The sequence below is a fragment of the Mirounga angustirostris genome, unplaced genomic scaffold (assembly GCF_029215605.1).
Source record: "Mirounga angustirostris isolate CCGP_5_RB_7025 unplaced genomic scaffold, mMirAng1.0.hap1 SCAF_9, whole genome shotgun sequence".
NCBI classification, from domain to species: Eukaryota; Metazoa; Chordata; class Mammalia; order Carnivora; family Phocidae; genus Mirounga; species Mirounga angustirostris.
Genome location: NW_026991717.1, coordinates 132213623 through 132231307, shown reverse-complemented (window position 1 = coordinate 132231307; position 17685 = coordinate 132213623). Strand labels below are relative to the sequence as shown.

At 42.6% G+C, this 17685-nt stretch overlaps 1 protein-coding gene across 4 annotated transcripts in view; it reads left to right on the top strand.

Annotated features, from left to right (window-relative positions):
• The first annotated feature begins 9898 nt into the window (after positions 1-9898).
• The window catches only part of TC2N (tandem C2 domains, nuclear), a 37929-nt gene continuing 30142 nt past the window's right edge, over positions 9899-17685 (top strand). The window contains exon 1 of one of the 4 annotated variants that reach the window (XM_045901412.3): positions 9899-9985. The gene's annotated coding sequence lies outside the window, so the exon portion shown is untranslated. Of the gene's footprint in view, positions 9986-10080; positions 10287-17685 lie in introns of those variants that run through there. The other 3 variants (XM_064571494.1, XM_064571493.1, XM_064571495.1) reach the window with 3 other exon arrangements.

The following is a 17685-nucleotide window of genomic DNA, read 5'->3' as shown; positions in this document are numbered from 1 at the left end:
TTTGTTGAGATTCCTGAAAAAGTGTGTTCCTTTTGTCTCCTTGCCCAGAATACCATGTTCTGTCTTTTACTTGAACTAATTTGAGTGGGTTTCTGTTTCTTGTAACCATTGGAGCTCTGTCTAGAACAAGTCAAGAATTCATAGAGGGGATGGCGATTTCAATGGACCTTAAGTAATGAATTGGATTTATATAAACATAACTCCTATGTCTGGACTTCCCAGTTTGCTGACCAAGCCTGTGATTTAATAAAAGGAGCTTGACCTTTAGAGTCACACAAAGCCTCGGGGTCAAATCCTGACTCCTTCATCACTTCCTGTGATCTCAGAAAGGTTATTTATTTATAAAGTTTAGATAATAATCCCCACTCTGCAGGGTTGTCGCAAGAATTAAAAAAAAAAATATATATATATATATACATATACACACACACCATTACACAGTGCCTGGCATATGATAGGTCAGCAGAGAATGGCAGCTATTATCATTCCAAATGTATTTGGATGGGAGAAGGGAAGTAATTTTTAACCCTCTTCTCAGTAATGCCAAGTGGTTTTGATTGAGGCATTTTGTATTTCTCAACATTTTTAAGTGGCTTTATATGTTAAGTATATGTATATGTTAAGTATGCGTATAAGCGTGTAGGCATGTGTGCATGCGTATCCATTTGGCAAGGGTGTTGTTTGTTCTCCTGCCCCCTTTTCCTATTGAAGTTGTATTCACTATGTTCTCGGACTAGTTACTGTTATTAATTAGGCATGCGGTATGAGATGAACAGGGGTGATGAGTTGGCCAGACTGCCAAGCTAGTTCATGTTTTGCAGGAAATGCCAAATTGTTTCCTGAGGGGATGTTTTTTAGGAATGGGAGAGTATGCTTCACTGGGCCTCACAGACCCTGTCCTATCCCTGGAGTGTTGTCACCTCACAGAGTGATACAATAGCTCTTTAAAACCCAGTCCATGGAGCTGCTGTCCAGTTTTGCTGGAAGTGTGTTTGCCTTGTTGTTTTTCTTTTTCCTTCTGGTAAATGAAGCTCACATCAAGTAGGAAATGGATTGCAGACTTCCCACATTTCCTCAAAAAATGTCCCAACTTCATCCATCCCCTCATAAAGTAGAAGGGTGGAGGAGGAAGCTAGCGAAAGGCAGGGAGTCATGGGGAAAGAAGGAATGTCTGAAGAAAAAAATGACTGTAAAATATTTTGAGGACACCTCCCCTTCCAACCAATGCCTCTAATATATATAGATCAATGCATGCTTCGAACTAACAAATTAAGATGAAATTGTCATAAGAATACATCTTTGCATATGTGGTTCATCTGCCAACCACATTTATTCATGAATTTTCCTTATGGAGTTGGAGCAATTTTAAAGAGAACGAAAGAAAGTCTTGGCATCCTACACTGCCCGGGGATTTTGCTGGGCGGATGAGTTTTCCTAAAACTCTGATGAAAACAAAAGTCACAAATGATAGCCTTCAAATTTTATTTCAGATACTGAGTTTGAGTTGCGTTTGTAAACAACCACTAATCTTCAGACGTAGTCTTCCGAAGAGTTTTGAAATCTTTCTCTTTTCCTGTTGTGTCAGATATTTAGATTTTATGTCTGACCAAAAGGATAGAAAATGTCAAACAGAATTTTATTGAGGGTGTGGGGCCGAATCCTCTTACTTACTGTTGGCCCAGTTAGTGCCCCCTGGTGACTTGAGAGGGCGTCCTGGGCACACTGGCATGGAACTCTGGGGCCACAGTGGGCTGGGAGCACCTCCTCCACCTCACCACAGAAAATTACGGTTGGGGGGCGCCTGGGTGGCTCAGTCGTTGAGCATCTGCCTTCAGCTCAGGTCATGATCCCAGGGTCCTGGGATGGAGCCCCGCATTGGGCTCCCTGCTCAGTGGGAAGCCTGCTTCTCCCTTTCCCACTCCCCCTGCTTGTGTTCTTGCTCTCGCTATTTCTCTCTGTCAAATAAATAAATAAAATCTTAAAAAAAAAAAAAAAAGAAAAGAAAATCACGGTTGGGGGTGTGTCAAGAAACTATTGCTGTGTAACAGTCACCATTTGCCACAACATAAGATGACAATCATCTCTCATTTCTCATATGTCTGCTAGTCAGCTGGGGATTAGCTCATCCAGTCTGGGCTTATCTAGAATGACTCCACTCCATGTCTCTCATCCTCCTTGGATCAGCTGGCTGGCTCAGGCAAAATCTCCTCATGGCATTGGCAGAAGCACAAAAGGGTAAGCAGAAACATGCGAGGCCTCTTCAGCTAAGCTCAGAACTTTCACATTCTTGGTTCTGTATCACCTTATTAGCCAAAGCAAGTCAAATAGCTGAACCCATAATCAAAGGGTAGGGAAATATATTCCACTCCTTGAGTGGAAGAAATTCAAAGTCATGGCAAAGACGATAGGTACAGTAAGGGATGAAGAACTGGGACCAAGACTGTAATCTACCACAAAGAGGTGTATATGTAAGACTGTACCCTTGGTGAGTGAATCCACACAGCTTGTCTGCAACTGTGACAGGCCAGTCTGTTCTGTGGTATTGATGATGGCTATCATAACTTGCTGCTATTAATCACTCGGTATTTCCTAACTCCTTTAATTTTGGTTCTACTTCCCACCCCAAGCAACCGTCTGATGATCACTCAGCCTCCCATGTGGTTGTTTCTGCAGGGTGTAGTGTTTGGACCATAAGATAGAAATGTCTGGGACCTGCAACAATTCTATTCCTCATGCTATATTCAGAGATAGGCCCTATTAATATTCATAGACCCTATTGTCTAGCTCAGCCCTTAGTGAGCTTGACTGAGACTTCTTCTTCAACAGAGTTTAACTTATAATGCTAAAGGGGAAAGGAAGCAAGTTTCTAAGCTTGAAAAGTGGAGAGTCAGTTTCTTTTTTTTTTTTTTTAAGATTTTATTTATTTATTTGACAGAGAGAGACACAGCGAGAGACGGAACACAAGCAGGGGGAGTGGGAGAGGGAGAAGCAGGCTTCCCGCGGAGCGGGGACCCCGATGCGGGGCTCGATCCCAGGACCCTGGGACCATGACCCGAGCCGAAGGCAGATGCTTAACGACTGAGCCACTCAGGTGCCCCAAGAGAGTCACTTTCTATACTACAGTAGAGTCATACCAGAGGACAACTAAATAACTACCCTCACTTGGAGAGATCTCTACCAGTGTGTAATTTTACCTAAATGTTTGTAGTCCTATATATAACACCAGCACTTTGTCTTTCATAGGGGAAGGGAAGAAAGGTACAATCCATGTAATCTTCCCACTGGGCAGCCAAGTACATGCATGGCAAATCAGAGGGCTTCCATTAGGGAAGCAGAACCATTAGAGTATTACTAATGTAAGAATAAGATCTTACAGAATTGTGGGAGAAACGGGGGAAATAAAGGTCTGGAAGTGAGATTGAAGGATCAAAGTCTAACCTGCCCCCAAGAAGCCCTGGTGTAGGTGAACTTTGAGGGTCAGAACTCAGAATGCATCTAGAAAGTGGGGCACACCTAGCCCCTCAAGTAGAATCCACAGAAGAGCTGTGGAAAAGCCTTTGGACAGCTGTCAGCTCTGTAGATCCCCAGCCAAGCTTTGGATGTGGGCCTGGGACTCAGGTAGTCAGCAGGGCCAGTGGTTAGGAAGAAGAGTGAGACATGGGGAGCAAGGACAAGCTAGAACCTGACAGCATCTCTGTTTTTCTGCCACTGTAATCATGGGAATCTTTCAAGAGTAAAATCTTTGTTTCATTTGTACCTTCCAAATCTTGTCCAAATTCTTCTTTTGGTCAGTCTAACATAGAACCATATAGAGAAAGAAATTGTGGAAAATGTAGTTTCAGCTTAAGCAAGTTGGCACAGTGTAAGCCACTGTACATGGAGTCCAGAAGAATGCAGAGCATTTTCTTCAGGTTTGAATCATTTCTTCCAACCCACGCAGAGTTCACAGGAAGTAGGGATTTAGATGTCTTTCTGCTTTATTCAGTGAGTCTGGGGGCATTTGTTCTGGAATCCTGAGGCAGGTCCACATGATGCGCTCCACCTGTCTTTCTCCTCTTTGGACCAGCTTTCCATCCCGGTGAGTTGATATTATCATTGGTAGAAAATCCTCTTTTTTTCTGAATCTTCTCTTTCTTCTTATCCTCTTTTATAACCTTCCTTTGATCCCACTGGTGCTATTCCTCTTGTCCTAGGGGCTGAATATTTTTCATTTAGGCTTCCATGAAACCGTCAGCCTTTGGTGCTATGAAGTTTCATTGATTAACGGGGTTTGGAGGAGGAGGATGGTCATGTGTTGGGGAAGGACTTTGGGGCAAGGGCACTGAGAAAAGAGGCCTCCATCATGTTAGGTCTCTTGGTGGAGCATCTATGACCAGCCATTTTCCCACTTTTACCTTAGCTTTAGTGGCTACTAGTTACCCGGGAAAGAAGATGACGGGAGAAGGAAAAGAAAAAAGAAGAAACTCACCCCACTGTAAACAATCCCGTTTATTCAGCATGTGTCCTGAAGATTAGCATACAACCTCTCTTCTAAGCCTTCAGAGCTTATCTCCTCACTCCTATTTTATATCTCTCAACAAACAGTTGACCTTTGAACAAGGCAGGGTTAGGGGTGCCAGCCCCTTAAGCAGTCAAACATCTGGGTATAACTTTTGACTCCCCCAGAACTTAACTAGTAATAGCTTACTGTTGACTGGAAGCCTTACTGATAACATAAACCGTCAATTAACACATATTTTGTATGTTATATATATTATATGCTATATTCTTATAATGAAGTAAGCTGGAGGAAAAAAATGTTACTAAAAATCATAAGGGAGAGAGAATACATTTACAGTGCTGTCCTGTAAAAAATTCATGTATAAATGGATCTGTGCAATTCAAACCCATGCTGTCCAAGAGTAAACTCTGTACTCCACTTTGAGGGACACTGGACCTCCTGCAGCTCACTCAGGGAAATTCTTCAAAGTGTATGTAAGAGATTCACAAGGGCTGATAAAGATGATGGAGATGATGTGATGAATCTGATTCTATGCTAGCTTTCAGGTCAAGATGTCAGCATTCTTTTCTTTTAAAGATTTTATTTATTTATTTATTTGAGGGAGAGAGAGCGAGAGTGAGCACACACACATGAGCAGAAGGAGGGGCAGAGGGAGAGGAAGAAGCAGACTCCCCACTAAGCAAGGAGCCTGATGCAGAACTCTATCCCAGGACCCTGAGATCATGACCTGAGCCGAAGGCAGATGCTTAACTGACTGAGCCACCCATGTGCCCCAAAATGTCAACATTCTGATCTGGTGGCCACCTGAGAGAGAGCACAGAGAGCTGTGTATCCATAAAGATATTTATTTGTCCACTTGGGACAAACTTAAAGTCTCTATGACCTTAATACCTTTGATAGATTTTCATGTTCCATGTCTCCCATGCAATCCCTAGAGCAGGAGACAACAATTTTCTAGTGTCTTAATCTATATGCCATCATTTATGACTGTGTTAATCAGGGTATATAAAGTTACCTGCGGGGGGGGGGGGAATCCACAAATGTTAGTAGTTCATACCATAAAGTTTATTTTTCACTTACATCACAATCCAGTCAAGATTTTTTTTTTAAAGATTTTATTTATTTTTTAACAGAGAGAGACACCGCGAGAGAGGGAACACAAGCAGGGAGAGTGGGAGAGGGAGAAGCAGGCTTCTCGCCAAGCAGGGAGCCTGATGCAGGGCTCAATCCCAGGACCCTGGGATCATGACCTGAGCCGAAGGCAGACGTTTAACGACTGCGCCACCCAGGCGCCCATAATCCAGTCAAGATTAGTGGGTGGTGGGGGGCGCCTTGTTCTTTGAAGTCAATCAGGGACCTGGGCTTCCATCTGGTTGCATTTTCAGCTTTAGCAATGGTCTAAGGTAGTCAAAGAATGGGAAGAAGGAGAGAGTGGGGAAAAGACTCACCAGTTCTTAATTGCCTAGACCCAGAAGTGAAATTCTACCTCTGCTCAAATTCCATCAGTGAGAACTGGCCACATGTATGGGGGAATAGACAAAGTAGCTTAGCTTTATGTTCAGGAAAATGAAAGTTTGGTGAGCATTTATGGCTCTGCTGAAAGGTCACTTCCCTCTGAAGCAAGTGCTCAGGACTGTTCCTGGTACATCATGGGTACTCAAGATTGTTAGTTGCATAAGCACATGAAAGAACGAATGAATAACTATGTACAGGCTTCTGTTTTCTAGGGCAGAAAATCTGTCTGCTACCCCTTTCTATCCAAATGACCATTTATATTTGCGAAATTTTTTCATGAGTGCTCTAAGAGTTCATATTCTTTTAAAGATTTTTCTTTTCTCATTCATTCCACAAATACTTGAGGGCCTTCTATGTGGCAGGTACTGTGCTAGGTGCTTGGGAAGTCATAATTCCTGTCTATTGGTAACTCACATAGAATGAGTTTAGTAGGAAGAGGGAAAAGAAGCCAACAATTACAATTATTGTGTAGGGGCCATGACAGAGATATGGATGCATGGTGGTGGGAAGGCTGAGGTAGAGTACCTAATTCACTCTGGGATGGGTTTTATGAAGTTTCACCTTCCAGAAGAGGTGATACTTCAGCTGAATGAACATGTATTTGTCAACTCATGACCTATAAAATAGAGGTCAGGGGAACAGAAGTGCAAATTTGGCAATTTAGGGAATAGCAACTAATTCAGAAGGTCAAAAATGTGTGGTGGGGGTAGTGGGAGGTGAGGCTAAAAGGTAGGGCTGGACTGAGTCACCAAGCATTTGTAAACTGCATTGAAGGAAGGATGAATGAAAAGGGATTAGGACAGGGATTAAGTGATTTATCTCTATCAAATGAAAGAATAGGGATAGCAAAATCTAAGCAGCAGTGTTATCTGCATCAACCCGATTATATTTTTCTCCTCAGATCTGCTCCAACGAATAAAAGACATTAAACATTAAAAACATATTTAACATTAAAAATCAACACACAAAAGCCACTCGGAATGTTGCAACACTTTATGGGAAGAGTTTAAACGGAAGGACACAAAGAAAGGTGTACAGTATCCTCCATCCCTATCAGTGTAGCCTTTTGCCTCTGAAAGCAGAACAGGAAGAAGGCCCATTTCAAGGAAAACAAAGGGAATGGTTTCATTGTTTCAAAGAACTCTGTCAATAGGAGTGGATTCTTCTAAGAAAGACTTTTTAGATGGAAGATGGACTGAAACTAAGAACAATTCAGGGAGTGCTTTCTCTTGGGACTCCTCCATCAGTGAGGCGGTTATTAAGATTGTTCAGTTAGGGAACCAAGTTCTCAGTCTAGTTTAATAAGTATTACTGAGCATTCACACATTTACTCATTCTTTGTTCATTCAGCACATTCGAGTGACAGACACTTCTGTGCCCTGCACTATGATGTCAGGTGCCCCAGGAGAGTAAAAGATAGGTAAAGGTCCTTCACCTTGAGAACTAACACAGGCATCTGGAGGTTGCTAGCCAAGGATTGGCTCTATTTAAGGGTGTGAGATAATAGAAAATAAATATTGATCTCTGCCCCTGGTTCCTAGCTGAGCGCTCCTAAAACTCATGGAAATTTCCAAGCGATAAGAGCACTAGGAGCATCTTTTGTTCTCATGAGGTGACTCTATGTGGGATCCTGGATGAGGGCCAGTCACCAGAAAGACCAAGCCATGATTAGAAACTCAGAATTTCCTACCTACCCCCCACCCCATCCTCCTAAGAGGGGAGAGTGGCTGGAAATGGGGTTAGTAAGTGATCATGCCAATGTGAGGAAGCTTCCCAATAGTGCAGGGATTGGGGAGCTTCCAGGTTGGCAAAGATATCCACACTGGAAGGGTGATACACCCCAACTCCATGGGGACAGAAGCTCCTGTGTTCAGGACCCTCCCAGACCTTGCCTTATATATCTCCTCATCTGGCTGTTCATCTGTATCCTTTATCATATCCTTTGATAAACTGGTAAAATTAAGTAAGCATTTCCCTGAGTTCTTCTGTGAGATGCTCTCACAAATGAATTGAACCCAAGGAAGGGGGTGGGGGTCATTGGAACCTCTGATCTATAGTTGGTTGGTCAGAAGCACAGATGATAACCTGGGCTTTTGGCTGGCATGTAATGTTGGAGGGGGGCAGTGCAGGGAGGCAGTCTTATGGGACTGAGCCCTTCACCTGTGGGATCTGATGCTCTCTCTGGGAAGTAATGTCAGAATTGAATTGAATTGTAGGACATCTAGCTGGTGTTGCAGAGAATTGCGTGGTGTGGGGAAAAACCTTCACATAGTTGGAGACCAGAAATGTCAGAATGAAAGTGTTTTGTATGAGGAGTCAAGAAGGTACAGGGGCAAGACAAACACAGGAGGAAAGAACTGGGTTTTCCCCTACAACAGGTGGAAAACTGAGTTTTTCTAATACAAAGTGTCAGAGAAAATATATATATTTGCTTTCTCATTTGACCTTTAAGTACAGCACATCATATATGTATATATACATATATGTGCACACACATGTTTTATATAATATATATTTAAGAGCTTTGGAGTCTGAAGTCCAGAGTCAATCTTGACTCTATACTTGGGCAACCACTATTTGTTTGACTCTCAGTATTTTCAACTGTAAAACAAGGATAATAACAGTTACCTCATAATTGTGAGAGTTCAATGAGATGACTCATGTGAGAGCTTTGTGTAAACAGTACAGGACTTTGCAAACATTTGTCACAGAGAAATTATCGAAGGTGAATGTACGAGGGCTTTTAAGTAGTGTTTATCAAACTGTGTGCATCTGAACATTAATGGCCCAGGATGGCGACAGGCATTTCTTAAGAAGACAGTTGTGTGGTGTGTAGGGGAAGCAAAACGTTACCACCACCCTTTTAGGGTTTCTGGCTGGGGCTGAGAATTAAATTGACACAGATTAAGAAGAGCAAAGCATACAGTGTTTTACATGCTGCACGGCAGCCCTTGTAGGAAAACGGAGATCAAAAGCAGTTAGAGCTGAACACTTACACACTAAGTTGGACAAAGGGTCGTAAATAGTGAAAAAGGGGCTTGAGCTGAGGCAGTTAATGGTGAAGTGACTAGGAAGGTTTGTGTGTATTGATTTCCTTTGTCCTCGACTCCCTGTCTCTGGTGATAAGAATGTTTCTTGTCTCCTGGTACAGGGACGATGTGTTTCGTTTGGGAGTTTCATCTTCTGTTTTCAGGAAGAAAAAGGAAGGTCAGAGCGATCTTGTATCTGCTGTTTCTCAAGTGCTTTTAACTTAAAAAAAAAAAAAAAAACCCGTTATGCCAAAGTGGCATATTTTGGCCTGCCACACTTCAGGTCAAATAAATTTGGGAACTACAGGATGATACCAAGTAAAACACAGTTCTTAGGTCTGTAAGTGTGTCGTGACCCTCAAGGAGAGTAATTTCAATTTATACCTCATCAGCCATTCAAAAGCTGAGCCATTCAACAGATCATCTAGGAAGTCACTCAACAACTTCCTAAGAACAGTGTTGAGATTCCCAGCACGGGAAGCATAAAAGGGCCATCCCACTCCTTGTCAGGGCGCTAGAAGGGATTCCAGCGAAATATGGGGGGCCAGGGCACTGTAGCAGATGCCTTTAGGATTCCTTCCAACATACCTATCGCTGGCAAGGTGGTAGTAGGTGTAAAGCCACAAAAGTGAAGAGAAGCAGGCTGATTCTTAGGTAACAAATACAAGGCAGCTTAGAAAAGGTTCTTCTGCTTCCAAGAAAAGGGTGCAGCCACCCCTCTGGCAAGAAAGACCGCTCCATCCTCCCTATACAAAGAAGTTCATCAGGCCAGTAACTTTCCTCCTATGCCTCTCTTCGTTTTTAATCTCCCTTCTGACCCCTCAGCGCACTCCAAACTCCGCCTGGCTCCGAGTTAGATCTTGCCAGAGGGCGCAGCCCAGAGCAGGGGCTGGGAGTGGCGAGACGGGAGAAGCCGAGGGCGCCAGCCCAGCGCGCTCAGGTAATCGGCGGGGCGCCCCGCCCCGCCCCGCCCCGCCCCGCCCCGCCCCTCGGCGCGCACCTCCGGGGGGGCGGGGCGGACTCGGAGGGGCCGGAGGCGGGGTCTCAGGGCGCGGCCGCGCGAGGTGACCGGGGCCCGGCTCCCGCGGGAGGCCACGGCGGAGTGGCCGCTGCGGGGCCGGAGGTACGCGGCGCCGGCTCAGCGCGGCGTGGAGCGGGGGCGCCCGGGGAGCCGCTCGTGGAGACCCCGCGCACGGCGGCCGGGCGGCAGGTCTCTGGCGGCGAGGGGGCCGCGGGCTCAGGTGCGCCGTGGGGCGCTGCCGGGCGCGCAGCGTGGCGCGGGCCTGGCGCCGCAGCTGTCTCGGGCCTCCGGGTCGGGCGCGCGGAGTGCGGGGGGCGGAGCGAGAGCGGCCCCTGCCCCAGCAGAGGAGCTTCTCGCCCCCAGCCGCACCGGGCGAACTGTTCTGTATGGGGTTTCATCTCCTTTAACTCTTCAGAAATATCGTCTGCGTTGGGGGGCCCCGGGGGCCGTTCCCGGGTCTCCTCAGCGACACCTGCTCTCGGGAGCCCTGGGCAGGTTTGGGGCCCCTCGACGGCCGGGTTCACCGTGGGCGGGGCGGGGGGTTGGCCGTAACGTGGGGGGGGGGCGCGAGACCGGGCCCCCGCCCTGCCGGAGTCTGTTCAGTGGGAGCCCCCGACCGCAGGGAGGGGAGACCCTAGTCCGGCGGGGCTCTGGGCAAAGATGGAGAGTCGGATAAGAACAGGTTCGCTGAGAATCTTTTATCTGTGATGTTCCTGAAACTTTTAGAAGCAGAGAAGGGGTGTTAACAATGGTACTTCCCTATGGTTTTTGCAAAACACGAGTTGTACACTCAGCTTGATTTTAGATTTGGCTTCTGTCTCTTCCAATTTTTTTTTTTTTCTTCCTCCTCCTTCGCTGTCCCTTCCTTTAAATAAAGGGAAACGGCATGGCTGATTTGTGGGGTATATTGCACCCAGATAGACGTCCAGATATAGGCAAGATAGATGCCAAGCCAAAAACATGGATTCCTTTAGAATACTTAAAATACAGCATGTGAAAGGATTGCTTTGGTTTTTAGAATATTATTCTGATTCTTACTCCAGGTAAGCTTATAGTAGAATTTGTTTTTTTTCCCTGATTAATATTGTAAAAAGTAGCCTGGAAGATATTGAGTTAACAACAACACTCCCTATTTACTGATTTAATATTTTGATATGTAACTTTATTGTGGTTAAAAACTGCTTCTTCTGGAAGGAAATGTTAATATTGCTTGCCCTTGAGAGCTGGAATTGGAGATTTACCTTTTATCTCTTGTATTTTGTAGTTTTTGTCAATGGCTGTGAGTTACCTTCATAACTGGAGGAAAAAGTCTTCTTAAAAATTTGTGTTTCTTTAAACCCTTCAAGAAAAATATTTCAAAAGTATCTCTTGTATTGGCTCCACTTGAATTACCATTGTATTCGTGAATAAAGCTAACACATGGAGAGAGAGCACATGGGCGCTCTCTCTCTCAGTGGATAAAATCTTTAAAAAAAGGAACCAGATTAATTCAGGTTGAGAGAAAAGGAGTAAGGTTCTTGTAGGACGGCTGGCAGAACTGTTTGGTTGGCAGATGTGTTAGTATTGGGATTTTCTGTAGTCAAGAGTTGTAAATGTTAGAAGCATGGTGGGTTTGCGGTCATTAGTCCTGTGGGAGTGGAAGAAATCACTCAAATAAGTAGAGTGAGAAGAGAAGACCAAGGATGGGAAACACCAACATTTAAGTGATGTAGAGAGACAGCCGTGGAGAGTGAGGAGAAGTCAGGAAAGAAGGAGGAAAATCTAGCAGACAGTAGTTCATAGGAGCCTGGAGAGGAAAGAGTTTTAATCAGGAGAGAAATCTATCTCAAATGAGTCAGAGGGATCTGGAAAATAGGAACTGGTTAAGGGTGTCCTGGCTTTGGTAGTTAGGATAGGAGGTCATTGATCTCAGCAAACACAATATAAGCAAAATGATAAGGATGAAAGTCAAATATGAATGAATTTGAAGAGTAAATAGAGAATGAAGAAATAAAGATAAGGAGAGTAGAGTCCTTATTTTGAGAAACAAAGATTAGAAGAGGTGACAGGGTGGTAGAAGGGAGTTTACAGTCCCATTTGGAAAGAACGTAAGGACAACAGAATAATACCTTTATGTTAAAGTGCATCTCACAGCGTTGTTCCTGTCTCATGGTTAAGTAGGAGAAGCTGAGAGCAAGTAGCTGAGCATATTGAATAGAACTACTATAAGAAAGATTTTCATCTTCCCCCATTCAAATTATGACCACTATCATAGTGGTATTTTGGTCTGTTGGGTTCAGGTGTTATTAGTGGTAAAGTGACACTTTCACAAACTGTGTCAGATGGCATTTCACCTAAGTTCCAGTACTGTGATACTCCCGGCTTACCTTTAAGTCATGTGATTCTTTCTTGTCTATCTATGATTCTTCTCAATATCTTATGTAGAAATCAGACGTTTTGGTTAAATCAGAATTCATGAGGCATATGTCAGGGGCTTTGCTTCAGTTATTATTATGCATTCAAGGGAAAATGCTCTTAGGTGAAAATTTCTTTATAAGGGGTTTTATTTCAATCATCATTGAAAGTTTGTTTTTTTGTTGTTGCTTGTTCAGACACGTTTTATGTGTATTTACATTTGGAATATGAAAATAATAGCTAAAATGGAAAAGGCCAATAATCAAGTGTTGGCGAGGATATAAAGCAACTGGAACTCTTGTACTCTGCTGGTAGAAGTGTAAATTGGTAAATCATTTTGGAAAAATGTATCAACAACAGCAAATCATATGCATAAACTATGTTCAAACTGTACCTGACAAAATTCTAGAAAATGCAAACTAGCTGAAAGCAACAGAAAACAGATTAGTGGTTACTTGAGGATGAGGCAAGGGAAAGTTAGGAGGGATGGATCGGAAAGAGGGGTGAGGAAACTTTTGGGGTTGGTGGGTTATTCATTTTCTTGATTGTGAAGATGCTTTCACCAATGTATACATATGTTTGACTCATGAAATTGTACATTTTAAATACGTGCAATTTACTGGAAGTCAGTACTTAAATAAGGCTGTAAAAAAAGTAAACAAAATCGTGGAAGAAAACACACTATATTTTTTCTTTTCCTTTCTTTTCTTTTTTAGAGATTTTATTTATTTATTTGAGAGAGAGAGAGCACGAGCAGGGGAATGGGCAGAGGGAGAGGGAGAAGTGGAAGCAGATTCCCCACTGACCAGGGAGCCCAACATGGGGGCTTGATCCCAGGACCCTGAAATCATGACCTGAGTCAAAGGCAGGTGCTTAACTGACGGAGCCACCCAGGCGCCCCTATTTTTTCTTCTAAATATTGTAGTTATCTCAGGGTGTTGGGATTATTGATAATTTTTATATTCTTCATATAGTTTTCAGTATTTTTCGTATTTGCTACCATGACCATACATTTCTTTAATTTTTATTTTATTTATTTTTATTTTTTTAAAAGATTTTATTTATTTATTCATGAGAGACAAAGAGAGAGAGAGAGGCAGAGGGAGAAGCAGGCTCCCAAGGGGCAGGGAGCCCGATGCGGGACTCGATCCCAGGACCCTGGGATCATGACCTGAGCCAAAGCCAGATGCTTAACCATCTGAGCCACCCAGGCGCCCCATTTCTTTAATTTTTAAATGAGAAATTATTTCATATGTACAAAATAGTACTTTTGACCCATCCACAGATTTAGAGAATACAAATAAAAGCCACTTATATCATGCTTTAGAGATAATACATTGTCAGTATTTTCAAAGCCCTAGTTGTATCTTTCTGCGTCTTTTTCTTTCTACACTCCTTGATTTTCTGTATAGTTTTACTACATAAGTCTGTATTCATAAATAATGTAATGTTTAGTTTTGTCTATTCCATGGCTTTTTTATACATTATATTTATGAGATTCATCGATGTTGATGTGTTATAGTTCATTTACTTTTTATTGCTCTATATCATTCCATTGCTTTACCACTGTTAATCCATCTCCCTGTTAATGGATATTTAGGGGTGTTTTCAGTTTTCTTTTTTTTAATTTAATTTTTACTTTTTGCCATTAAAAGCTGTTTTGTTGGGCGCCTGGGTGGCTCAGATGGTTAAGCGTCTGCCTTCGGCTCAGGTCATGATCTCAGGGTCCTGGGATCAAGTCCCGCATCGGGCTCCCTGCTCCTTGGGAGCCTGCTTCTCCCTCTGCCCCTCTCTCTCTCTCTGTCTCTCATGAATAAATAAATAAAATTAAAAAAAAAAAAAAGCTGTTTTGTTATGGCTATTCCTTTTTCCTTTTTTTTTTTAAGATTTTATCCATTGAGAGAGAGAGCACCCACGAGTGGGGGGAGGGGCAGAGGGAGAAGCAGACTCCTGGCTGAGCGCAGAGCCCAACATGGGGCTCTATCCCAGGACCCCAAGATCACGACCCAAGCCGAAGGCAAATGCCCAACCGACTGAGCCACCTAGGCGCACCTGTTAGGGCCATTCTAATCCATGTGTCTTTGCCTAGGAGTAGAGTTGTGGGTCTTCAGTTCTGCTAGATAATACTGAATTGTTTTATAAAGTGGTTGTACCAGTTTATACTTTCACAGGCAGTGTGTTAAGTGTTCACTTTGTTCCCTTCCTCAACATTTGAGACATTTGTACACCATTTGTAGTTATCTGAATTGTTTCTTTTCAACAGTCTGGCAGGTAAGAATTGGTACTCCATTAGTGGTTTAACTTAACATTTCCTTCATTACTGATGATGTCGAACCTTCCGTAATTCCTCTTGTATGAGATATCTGTTTTTTGACTATTTTTTTTTTACTTTTATAAATTGATTTCCAGAAGTTGCATTTATTTATTTATGGTACTTATTCTTATCAATTATGCATATGGCAAATATCTTTTCCCCAGGCTTGTTTTGTCTTTTACTTTATGTGTTTTTTTGTTTGTTTGTTTACTTTATGTCATTTTTGATGGACACATTCTATAGTGTAGTTGAATGTGTCAACCTTTTCCTTTACGGTTTGTGATTTCAGCATCTTGTTTAACACATCTATCTCTTCCTTGAGGTTGTAGAGATATAGTCTGATATTTTCTTCTGAAAGCTTTAAAATACTACCTTTCATATTTATGTCTTTAATCCATGTGCAGTTGATTTTTGTGTGGTGTGAGGTGGGGATCCAGTTTCATTTTTTTTCCATATGGGTAATCAGTTTTTCCCAGCATCATTTACTGAATATTCTGGTTTTCCTCCCTGTGATCTATAAGCATCATATGTCAAGCTTCCATATATGTGTGCATATGTTTCTGGACTAATCTTTCTTTGGTCTCTTTGTGTATCCTTGCCTGCAATCTTATTTACTTTAGTTGGGTAAAGAGACATGATACCTAGAAGAACGAGTCATCTACTCATAGTTCTTTTAAAACTAGACTCCCTTTCAAATTAATTTTTTTCTAAAGTAAACTTTTCCCTGGAATATATTTTTAATCTTAAATATCTGCCGTAATCAGCTGAGGTCACAAGTAACACTGAAACTACTTTATTTTTTTATTATTTATTTTTTGGGGGGGAGGGGCAGAGGGAGAGAGAGAGAGAATCTTAAGTAGGCTCCACTCCCAGCATGGAGCCCCACGTGGGGCTTGATCTCACAGCCCTGAGATCATGACCTAAGCCAAAACTGAGAGTCGGATGCTTAACTGATTGAGTCACCCAGGTGCCCTATAATACTGAAGCTACTGTATCAGGCTGTCTTTTGTTTTTGCAAATCCTGTCTTAACTCCCTAGAGTTCATTTTAACTTGAGAAGTAAATATAGAATTTTCATGTTGGGAATATAGTTAAGATATTTGGAAAAACCTTCACACTGCAAATAGCTAAGAATGCTCATTTAAGCTTTTTTAAAAAGGTACTTAGGAATTAATATGCCAAAATCTAAAAGAAGGCTGAAAATCTGAGACTAAAGGAATCCATAAGTCTTATTTGCTCTGAGGGCATTTGCTAAACCGGGGCAACTTGGTTAGATTTGATTAAGAACTTCGTGAATTTGCAGGACTGGAGGCATAGTTAGAAGTCAGCCCTGGGCTTATTAAAATACAAGGCAAGCTAACAAAAGACTCTCTGCCTTTAATTCTGGGATTCCCAAAGGTGTGTGGTGTCAAGGACAAAAACTCACTTTACCTCTTTCAAAGATCTGTAAGGAAAGTTGCCTTGATGCCAAGTAAAACAGGGGAAGAAAACCTGTCCTTAGGAAATTGTAACCACCAGTCCATGGGTGGTGGTAGGAGCTTGTTCACATCACCTTGGTGGTCCAAAAACATTTCAAGGTCTAATTTTTTTAATATCTTATTTTTCTTTATGTATAATTCAAATACTATAAAATTCACCCTTTTAAAGTGTGCATTTCAGTGGTTTTTCATATATTCACAAAGCTGTGCAACCATCATCGCTAATCCTAGAACATTTTTATTTACCCCTGAAGGAAACCCTGTACCCTTTAGCAGTCATTCCTCATTTCTCCCTCTCCCCTCAGCCCCTGGCAGTCACTAATGTACTTTCTGTTTCTATGGATTTGCTTATTCTGGGCATTTCATAGGAACGAAATGATACAATATGTGATCTTTTATGTCTTGCCTTTTTCACTTAGCATAATGTTTTCAAGGTCTGTTTATGTTGTAACACAAATCAGTACTTCATTCTTTTTTTTTTTTTTTAAGATTTTATTTATTTGACAGAGAGAGAGACAGCGAGAGAGAGAACACAAGCAGGGGGAGTGGGAGAGGGAGAAGCAGGCTTCCAGGCAAGCAGGGAGCCTGATGCGGGGCTCGATCCCAGGACCCTGGAATCATGACCTGAGCTGAAGGCAGAGCCTTAACGACTGAGCCACCCAGGCGCCCCTTCATTCCTTTTTAATGGCTGAATAAAATTCCCTTGTGTGGATATACCACATTTTGTTTTTCCATTTGTTAGTTGATGGACATTTGGGTCATATCCACTTTTTGGCTATTATAAATAATGCTGCCATGAACATTTGTGTACAAGTTTTTGTGTGGCTATATATTTTTCATTCTTGTAGGTATAAGAGACCTAGGGAGTGGAGTTCTTGGGTCATATGGTAATTCTGTGGTTAAGTTTTTGAGGAACTGCTGAGCCATTTTTCATTCTCACCAACAATCTGTGAGAGTTCCAGTTTGCCAACACTTGTTTTTGTCTGTCTTTTTGATTATAGCCATCCTAAGTGTTTGTGGATTGGTATCTCATTGTGGTTTTGATTTGCATTTCCCTAATAACTGATGGTGTTAAGCACCTTTTCATGCGTTTATTGGCCATTTATCTGTCTCTGGAGAAATATCTATGCACATCATTTGCCCATTTGTAAATTAGATTCTATGTCAAGGTATGAATTTAAAATGATACCATAAGGGGCGCCTGTGTGGCTCAGTTGGTTAAGCGTCTGACTCTTGATTTCGGCTCAGGTCTTTTTTTTTTTTTTTAGATTTTATTTATTTATTTGACAGAGACAGAGAGAGAGAGGGAACACAAGCTGGAGGAGTGGGAGAGGGAGAAGCAGGCTTCCCGCAGAGCAGGGAGCCCGATGCGGGGCTCGATCCCAGGACCCTGGGATCATGACCTGAGCTGAAGGCAGACGCTCAATGACTGAG